This window comes from Rattus rattus, chromosome 1 (genome assembly GCF_011064425.1).
Source record: "Rattus rattus isolate New Zealand chromosome 1, Rrattus_CSIRO_v1, whole genome shotgun sequence".
NCBI classification, from domain to species: Eukaryota; Metazoa; Chordata; class Mammalia; order Rodentia; family Muridae; genus Rattus; species Rattus rattus.
Window position 1 is genome coordinate 215,515,131 of NC_046154.1, and position 10,487 is coordinate 215,525,617.

The following is a 10,487-nucleotide window of genomic DNA, read 5'->3' on the forward strand; positions in this document are numbered from 1 at the left end:
GGGGGCCGACCTGCACGTCTTAATGAACTTGTCTGGCATGAGCCATCATCATCTCATACTGATACCTTCTTGGACCAGATTCGTTGCCATAGACCAAGCTGGTTTGAATTACTGATTTCCTGTCTTTACTTCACAAACGGGTCACATTATCAGTGTCACCACAGAAGGCTGGGGAAGTGTTGCTGTTTGGTCAACGATGTGCAGCTGAGAGAGGTGTTTGCAGTGTATGGTGTGTCTTATTGAAATTGCTGGTGCCTGGTGAATATCCATTTGGTGGTTTAAATTTGAGGTGAATGGAATGGGCTTTCTTTCAGTTGTGAGGCAGGAGGATTAATCCCTACACATTGTTTAATGATCTGCATATACTGGAGACCCTATGTCTATATGAAGGAGAAGTTGCTACTGAAAGACCCCCCAGAGAGGGGAGACCCTCAGTTAAGTCTTAGGATGAAGAGACCCCTGAGGAACTCAGGAGACACCGTACTTGCTGTAATCACAAGAGGTTTATTGACAGGAACCACTGGGGTCGAGACTCGTATCCCACACAGGGGCACAGGAGTTCCACCCCCAGTAGCTGGGAGAACGGGTATTTAAACGAAGAAGCCCCAACTCAAGGGGGTAGGCATGGCGTCATTGGAAAATGTGGAGAATACCAGTGAAAAATCACAAGGAGAAGCTTCCTGTTTCTCAAGATTGTTCTTTAAGATTTTAATCTAACTTTATGGTCAGCTAGTTCCTGGGAGAGAGTTTCCTAACCTGCTGGTGTCATTCTGTGGTCAGCTAGTTCCTGGAACATGCAGTTCCAGGCCACGACCATTTTCTTTCTTCTGCTCTAAACTTTTGTCTAGGGGGTGAGCAACCTTAAAACTTCTAGCTTTCACTACTAAGTGCAGGGTCAACTTTGCAGTCCAGGTGAAAGTTATGCAATGCCAGTCTCCACTCTGTGCCTGGGGTGGAATGTAGGGCTGTGCTGTGTTCCTTCACAGCACTCTGTCTCTAAGGGAGCTGCTCCTGTCACTCAAGCGTCACTTGCTAATCAGGGCCTCGAGGCGGAACATTAGTCGGAATAGAGGCGGGAACTTCCGGTCTGCCTTGCCGCTGGTTGACTGAGGAAGTCTCTCCTAGATCCCTGTTCTGTGCTGGGACCCTGCTTCCCACAGCTGTGAGGAGAGCGGGGTGAGGTCGGAATCCGCGCTATGGTGAGCGGGGCCGCCGTCCCCACGTGTGGAGGATCCGCGGGAGCCCGTGTGGGGTTGACCCGGGGTGCGGGAACCGGCGGCGACACGCAGTGCCCTGTGTTACTCCGTTTGTTCAGGAGGTTTGGTCCCGCATCAAACCTCTCATTGACTTAGTTCTCCTGGGCGCACAGCCTGGGAAGCGGGAGCTGTGCTTGGAAACCGTTCTGGGCTTGCTGCAGAGCTCGGGCACGCGCGGCCTTTATTGTCAGGGGAGACATTGCTGACTGGCGGAGCTCTAGTTTCTCTGGTGTCTTCTAGAAGTTCTTCCCCTGGCCCTTGACATTGAGGTGTAGGATCCGTCTGCAGTGTAAAGTCTGCATTATTAACAGGGTTGCATGTAGATGCCGCGGGGGTCCAGTCACGTGTGTCAGGAAGGCCAGACTCACTGTGGTCCCTTGTCATTGACCCAATATTAATTATGATTTTGTTCTGAGTGCTCTCTCATGTTCTGCTGATCTCTTTATTCTTTCTCAGCAGCACAGTCTTTATTGCAGGTGTAGGGGAGTTTTGAAGTCAGATGGTGTCACTGTGCTGTCTGTTCAGTCTTGTGTTGTTCATGTTGTCATTCCTGAGACCTTTTGTCATCGGTCTTCTGTTGTTCTTTGCAGAAATCGTTAGACGTTTTGGTTTTGGAGACAGGGTTTTTCTATATCCCTGGCTGTCCTGATACTTTATTTGTATTTCAGGCTGGCCTTGAACTCAGGGACCTACACCTGCTTCTGCCTCCTGAGTGCTGAGATTAAAGTTGTGCACCAGAACTGCCAAGAAGTCGTTAGATTTTTTAAAATTGGACTTTCCTTGAATATATATCTAAAATTTGCACTGAAATAATATTGAGGCTCCTTGTTCAAAATTATTGAATCTTTGTCCATTGACTAATTTCCTTGATTCTTTTGATTAGAAAGTTATAGTTTTGACTACATGTTTGTCATATTTTTATGTATTTCTCTGTATTAATACATATTTCTATGTTCTGCAACAGAATCTAAAGATAATTTTGTGCCAGCACAAATGCGTTCTGAACCAAACCCAGGTCTTCTGCAAGAGCAGTAAGTGGCTTTAACTGCTGAGCCAGTCTTAAACTTGACAGATTTTCAAAAATTTACACATGTGCATGCATGTGCACAAGATGAAAACTGAGAATCAAAAGAATGTAGGTTTGCTTAGGAATCTGTCTTTGGGTCTTATAGGAGATGACTCTGTAGGTATGCTGGTCAGGTTTGGTTAGATTGGAACAAGCTAGACAAACTGGCCTGTGGGCAAATGTATAGAGTATTCTCCTGATTAATGATTGATATTATATTCCCCATCCCGCTGTGTTTGGTGCTGTTGTGGGCAGGTGGTCTTGAGTTGCATAAGAAAGCAATCTTAGCAAGCAGTGAGATCAGTAAAGTTCCATTTTTGTGAAGAGGCACCATGATCATAGCATCTCTTATTGAAGGAAATCATTTAATTAGGGCTTGCTTATAGTTTCAGAGGTTTGGTCCCCTAATGTATCCTAATGTATGCTCCCCTAGGGAGTATCCGGGACATTGTCAGATGAGATGCTGGAGCAGTAGTTGAGAGTTTTAATCCAGATCATCAGCCACAGGAAGAGCCTGTGAGCCTGGCCTGAGCATTTGGAACTCCATAGCCCAGCCCAGTGGCAGGCTTCTTCCAAGAAGGGCACACAAACTCCACGGCAACAAAGGTCCTAGCCCTTGTCAAGGAGCACCTCTCTAATGACCAGCATTTAAATCTATGAGCCTGTGGGCACCATTCTTATTGGAATTACTAGAGGCAGTGAGCGCCATTAAGCAGGTTGACAGCATATGTGGAATGTATAAGCCTGCAGTGTGTAGTTACAGAAGTTTTTGTAAAATCTGTTAGCTAAAGCTGGAGACTTGTCATTATAGCGAGATTTTTTATTTACTAAGCTCAATAAGTGCGTGGTGTGATTTTCTTTGGGAAGGCACATTAATTTGGAACAGCTTCACCTTCAGGCAAAAATTCAGAAAAATATTTTACAACAAGCTCTCTCATGTTGATTCAGGCTGCCTTCTTCAGCCACCAAGGCCTTGCTGCCTTTCTGAAACAACCTCCTCATTTCTTGGATTAAAGGTTTCTAGCACCACACCGTTCTAAAATTACTCATTTGAATCATGTAGTGGGCTGGCCATATCAGTAACAAGAAAGAGATTCGTGTGTTTCTTTCCTGAAACTAGAATAGAAGGAATAGTTTACTGGGTAAACTGCAGGAGGAAACAGAAGGCAGTAGCTGATTTCAGGTTAAGTTTCAGTTAGTTCTGCCTGCTGGTCTCCATTAGGCAGTATGTTCTGATGTTTCCTATTTTCTTTTTGTTGTCATATTTTTGTGGCTCTCTTCGTATGGCTTAGTTGAAAGATTACTCTCTTGCGCTTTCTAGGTGTAGCTTCCCTTCTTGTGTTGGAGTTTTCCATTTATTATCCTTTGTAGGGATGGATTAGTGGAAAGATATTGTGTAAATTTGGTTTTGTCATGGAATATCTTGGTTTCTCCATCTATGGTAATTGAGAGTTTTGCTGGTATAGTTGCCTGGGCTGGCATTTGTGTTCTCTTAGGGTCTGTATGACAACTGCTCATGATCTTCTGGCTTTCCTATTCTCTGCTGAGAAGTCTGGTATAATTCTTATAGGTCTGCTTTTATATGTACTTTACCTTTGTCCCTTACTGCTTTTAATACTCGTTCTTTGTTTTGTGCATTTGGTGTTTTGAATATTATGTGATGGGAGGAATTTCTCTTCTGGTCCAATCTATTTGGAGTTCTGTGGGCTTCTTGTATGCTTATGGGCATCTCTTTCCTTAGGTTAGGGAAGTTTTCTCCTATAATTTTGTTGAAGACATTTACTGGCCCTTTAAATTGGGAGTCTTCACTCTCTTCCATACCTATTATCCTTAGGTTTGATCTTCTCATTGTGTCCTGGATTTCCTGGATGTTCTGGGTTAGGGGCTTTTTGCTTTATGCATTTTCCTTGACTGAGTGTCAGCTCTGGCAGATGGAAACCGAGGGATCCTGACTGCTCCTCAGTTCCTGTGTCAGGAGGACTCGGGCAGGTCTCTCTGAGCAGAAGTGGTAATCCTACCTGTGCTTTCAGGTGTTTCAGCACTCCTGGAGGCCAGCTTTCTCCCAGTTGGATCTGGGAACAGAGAGCTGGGGCACAGAGCTGCTCTGGGCTTTTTTTTTTTGAGATTCAGTTGTTTCATGTTGGTGTCTAGAGACCAGTGAACTTGATTGTTGGGGGGTAGTAATGGGGGAAGATGGGGAGGGGCTAGGGGGATGTTGGCCTGGAAACCGGGAAAGGGAATAACAATTGAAATGTAAATAAGAAATACTCAAGTTAATAAAGATAAAAAAAAAAAAAGAATCATTATGAAAGTAGGTTTTGAGAAATCTAAGCCTACGGCTGCTGTTCCCCTGTCTTCTTGGAGACTTTGGAGTTCATTACTAGGATCTGGGAGTCTCTGTCTGTCCTAGTAAATGGAAACATCTTAACTGTCATGCTCAGTGGATCTAGGACAGGTTTGAGGGCTAGTATCTCCCAAGCACATCTGAGTTAAACAAGTCTTGTCTGCTTTTAGTTTGCTTGCTTTCTTTTTCTTTAGACTATATCTTGAAGACATTAAACAGGAGGTTAGATAAGGCTTATTTGGGAATTCCATTAGTATTTATCATGACTACAAATATAGTTCTGAACAGCTTAAAGAATTTGATTATTTATAAGGTGAATATTAATTCATTTTTTTAGTATCCTTAACAGTTTCTAATAAAAATGACAATTTCTGAATTGAAGCTCTTTGAATATTAAGATAAGACGTGTCTTTTTTGAGACAAGGTTTCTTCATGTAGCCCAAGCCATCATGGAACTCTCTTTGTAGATTATGCCGGTCTCCAACTTACAGAGATATGACTGCTTCTACCTCCCAAGTGCTGGGATCAAAGGCATGTGCTACCATTCCCCCCGTAAGATAAGACTATTAAACATAGACTGGGAACTTTCTTGATCCTGATATAGTACACCATTATAAAACACAACAGTTTTTTATATAACTTAGTTTGTCAGAATAGCTGTGCCTTAACAATGTTAGTAAAATCAAGGAGGTTAGATATATATCTTTAATGCAAAATATGTCCGGGATGGGCTCTGCCCAGGAGCATGTCATGGCCTGTGTTGAAATGTGGTGGGTTGAATGAAAACTCGTCCAGGTAGGATGGTGTATGTGAGCATTTGCCTCATGGCTGTGGCTCTCACTGGAGTGCTGGAACCTTTAGGAGGAGGATCCTTTCTGGAGGAAGTTAGTCTCTGGGAAGGCTTTCAGTGCTTTTTTCCCTTACCACACCGATTTGTCTTTCACGTCTTCTGGTTTAAACCAGCCCCATGCTTCCTTCTCGAGCACCCACCGCCTCCACCATTACAGACCCCATCCCTGAAAAGTGCAGTATAAAACAGAAGCAGCTGCTTCTCCTCAATAAGCGGATTTTCTAGAATATGTTTTCATTTTATATTTTGGCTGATGGAGTAGGTTTTGTACCTGTCAAGCGGTTCCTCTTGAGCTGGACTTAACTCACATCTTCACTTTGGAACTGTGGCAGAGGGTGCTGTTTGTCACCGGGACAGGACACATGCACATGCAGGAGCACATGCGTGTACGTGCATGTGTGCGTGTGTGTGTGCACACACATTCCTACACACACAGGTGTAAGTAGCACAGGCCAGCCATTTGTCTGGTGTTCACTGAAGTCAAGGAGAGCCTTAGATTCTCTTGATCTGGAGTTATGAATGGCTGAGAACCTCAAAGCCAGTGTTGGGTATTGATCCAAGTCTTCTTCAAAAGCAACCTGTACTCTTCTGTTCACCCATCTTTGTTGTCTATGCTTTTTGGCTTTGATTTTAGATCAACATTTATTCCCTAACATTTTTGAGAATTTGATATGTCAGTTCAGTAAATTAATAAAAATGCATTCATGTAAAGGAGAATCATATTCTTTTACAGTTAAAATTGGGGCACTGTAAGTTTTGATAGACGAGTATTGAACTGGAGTGAATGTTTAACTCTTCAGAGGAATTTTGAAAGAGCCCCTAAGTACTTTCTGTATTTTTTGGTTTGTTTTCTTGAGACGGTATATCACTACTTAGCTCTGGCAGTCATGGAAATCAGTGCATAGACCAGTTCTGGCTGGAATCACTTGTGTCTTCCTCCTGAGGCCTTCTATTAAAAGGTCCACCCCTTTTTGAAATAGGGATTTTTTTTTGATACAGTTTTGCTAATGTATAATCAATAGGGTTGATTTGTTTGAGTGTCTCTCCGTATTACTTGTTAGTTGTCATTTCTCTGGCAGTGTCCTATGGAATTCAAAGAGGTGTGGTCCTCCTTTTCTGTTTCCTTCTAAAATCACACTGACTGCATTTTAAATTCTGTAATATGGAAAAAGTATGTGACGCATGCAGAAGTCCATAAGTAGATTCTCAGTGAAGTGTACATGTGCAGTGCAGTCTCACCATTTTATTATGTACTTTATGGGGCATTTTAGGCTGCAGGACCTATGAGGATGTGCATGTGAACTTCACCCATGAAGAGTGGGCTTTGCTGGATCCTTTCCAAAAGAGTCTCTACAAAGATGTGATGCTGGAGACCTACTGGAACCTCACTGCTATAGGTAAGAATGTGAGTTTCACTCTCTAAAAAAGGGGAACAAGCTTTTTTCTTTATTTCTTTTTTTTTTTTTTTTTTTGGTGTACTCCTGTGGTTTACATTTTGATAAAGGAAGAATGTGGTGAATAATCAGACATGGTTCTTAGGTACACCAGATATACTAACTAAAATTTGCACAGGATCCATTTACCTGAAGGAAAAAAAATCACGATGTCCTTGTTTCTAATAGCTGCATAGTATTCCAATGTGTAAATGAACCATATTTTCTGCATCCATTCTTTGGTTGAGGTGACTAAGCCAGCTCAGTCAACAGGGTTGAAAGGGAGAAAGTGAGGATTAAAAAAGAAAAGACTATTATAATATGGACCCCAGCTTATGCTGAAGCTGAAGTGGGTTTAATTTCTCTCAGTCTGCTTTTATATCATTCTGAGTACATAAAAAGAATGAGGCCAGTCCTAAGGCATAAACAAAGTAGTCAAGGAACAAAGCATAAACAGAGGTCCCGAGGTCACTGTTTCTAGGGCCTTATCAAGATGATCAAGATATAAGGAACACATTCCTTGGCTGTATTTTCTTGAGCCTCCTTCCTTGTCCTAGCCCAATGTCAAATATCCTCATCAAATTCCTAGAAGCAGCCCCAAGAGCTCTCCACATTGAGGGACATCTGGAATGTTTCCAGTTTCTGGCCTTTATGAATAGAGCTGCTATGAACATAGTGGAGTATGTGTCCTTGTTATATGTTGGGGCATCTTTTGAGTATATGCCCAGGAGTGGTATAGCTGGGTCCTTAGATAGAACTTTCTCAATTTTCTGAGATATTGCCAGATTGATTTCTAGAGTGGTTATACAGGTTTTCACTTCCACCAGCAATGGAGGCTCCACGTCATTGCACGTGCTGTCGCTTGAGCTCTTGATCTTCGCCATTTTGATTCGTGTATGGAATCTCAGGGTCATTTACAAATATGTTATGGATATAATTACTATTGGAGAATTAAAGAGTTGTGCAGTAAATATGGCCTGTGTCTATCTAGTTGTGTACCATTTTATGCAAATAAATCAGCCTACATTTCAAAAATCCATAAAGTTATCACTTCTATAGAGCATTATAAAAATCACGAAGGGAAGAAACTTATCAAAATGATTCCTAGGACCAAAGGAAGCAACAGCGTTGGGTTGACATTTTATAGCTTCCATCCCTGTTATTTTAGGCAGCTCCTTTGAAGACATTTCTGCAGTTTCTTGCTACAAATCATAAAACATTTGAGAAGAATTAAGATGATCCTACAAATGCATTTTAAGTTTTTCCCAGTCATATTTGTTGTCATTCAATCTCAAAGGCATAATACAGTAAGTAATAGCAGTCCAATCATATTTCAATTTCATTTGCTCTCTGAGTGATTCTAATTGCTCTCCAATGAGTTTTACAGCTTGTCTCAGTTTACGTATTTCATCAGCCTGTTTATCTTGCTTTGCTGAATTGAGGTGCATGAGAATGCATATGCCAGCATTAGTTTGAACTTCTTTATGAAGTGGAACTGCAAGTGCGGTAGCTGTTGTTGTTTAAATATCGGCCGGCACCTGAATAAAGCACATGAAACCAACATGGTTCCATGTGGAGAGATTTAATGGGAGAATGAGACAAAGGGAAGGGATGAAAGAAAGAAGAGAAAGAAAAAGAGGGCTGAAGCTGTCTGCCTTTTATTTGGAATATGACATAACTGCTCCCAAGTGGAGTTGGGAATTGAGCCAAAAGGTTTACTAGAAATGTATGGCCCTTGCCATGGCAACATTGACCAAATGGTGTTGCTGCTGAAGGCAATTCCTGATAGCAGCAGTAGCCATAGCAGTTAATGCGATGATTCTCAGGGCCACAACATTTATCCATCCCACCATCCATGAGTTCTTAATATCCTTTCAGCCAGCCTCAGTACTAGCATCAGCACAGGTGAGGCCTGCCATGGTCTTGACAGCCTCACTGGCACCCAGACTGCTGGTCTTGCTCTGAGAATACATAAACTTTCAAAAGCATCATTTAAAGACACATTGGCATTGACACAGGTATGAAGAGTACAGCATGTATAGATGATGTTATAATCATTGCGGTGTCATTGCACAGGTCCATTCAGTAACAAATAAGGTAATGGCACACAAGCCGTAAAAGGGATGACTTTTTAAAAAAGGACTTTTTAAAAAAAAGGACAAATGAAAATTTTTTATTATTGAAGTTCAACTTTATGTTCTCACTTCAAGTGGATGAAATGTGCTTGCTAATTTCCACAGATTAGTCTGAATAGAATTATCAAATTGTAGCAGAGGGCCTGACATCCCAACTCCATGCTACTGAATGAAAGTGTCTAGAAGCAGAGAGACAACCTCCATAGTTTTTTATTCATTTGTTATATCAAGTCTGGAGGAGTACATAGTCAAGGATTTGAAGACCCTCAAGCATAAAGGCTCTAACGCCTTCTCCTTGGGAGATAGTCACGAGCACCCAAGGATTCTCACCTGTGCAGTGGGCACCCTAATAATTGCAGTACACATTGTCATGCCTGTGTCAGTGGATCCCTGCCAATGTGTCCAATCAGATTCCTTGTTATCCATAAATGTGTCCAATCAGATTCCATGTTAGTAATCCATAAATGTGTCCAATCAGATTCCTTGTTAGTAATCCATAAATGTGTCCAATCAGATTCCTTGTTAGTAATCCATAAATGTGTCCAATCAGATTCCTTGTTAGTAATCCATAAATGTGTCCAATCAGATTCCTTGTTAGTAATCCATAATTTGCAAGGAGGTTAATTTGTGGAGCTAGTGTGTTAATCTGTTGTCCCTCCAATCCAAATGCACAAAGCCTAAGTTTTCTCTAAGAATTCTGGGTAGTAGTATGATCAATTCTAGAGATCCAAATAGGGGAAGTTATACTTAGACAATTCCATTGCCCACACAAATAGGAATTCCTTTTATTCCCACAGTATAATTTACATTTCCTTCCCCCTCCTCTGCAGGTTGAGCAGGTCCATGATTGTCATAAGGACCAGGCAGACAAGAAGAGTCATTGACAACACAGGAATGTCCATGTCTTCCCAGCTTACTCTGTTAATTGGAATAGGATATAAGCCCAATAGGATGATTTGTCCCCATTACCTGTACAGTTACTACAGACAGCATGGCAAGTAGTAAGGCTGTTGTGTTCAGTGGCTATTCACATCGGATCTGGTGTTTTTCGTAGACATATTTCTTTCTTAACTGTAGGAGGGGATTCAGCCGTCTGCTTCAAAATCAATCTATCATTCCTTCCCTCCCTCATGCCCCCTAAACCATGTCCATGTGCTCAGTTAGGGCTCTCTAGAGTCACAGAACTTATGGGTAGTCTCTGTGTAAGAGATGACTTATGGTCTGTAGTCCAACTCCCAACAACGATCAGCAGTAGCTGGGAATGGAAGTCCAAGGATCTAGCAGTGGCTCAGTCCCATGAGGCACACAGGCAAGCACAAAAGGAGACACTTCCTTCTTCAATGTCCACTTATGTAAGTCTCAGCAGATGGGGTGTCCCAGATTAAAGGTGTGTACCACCATGT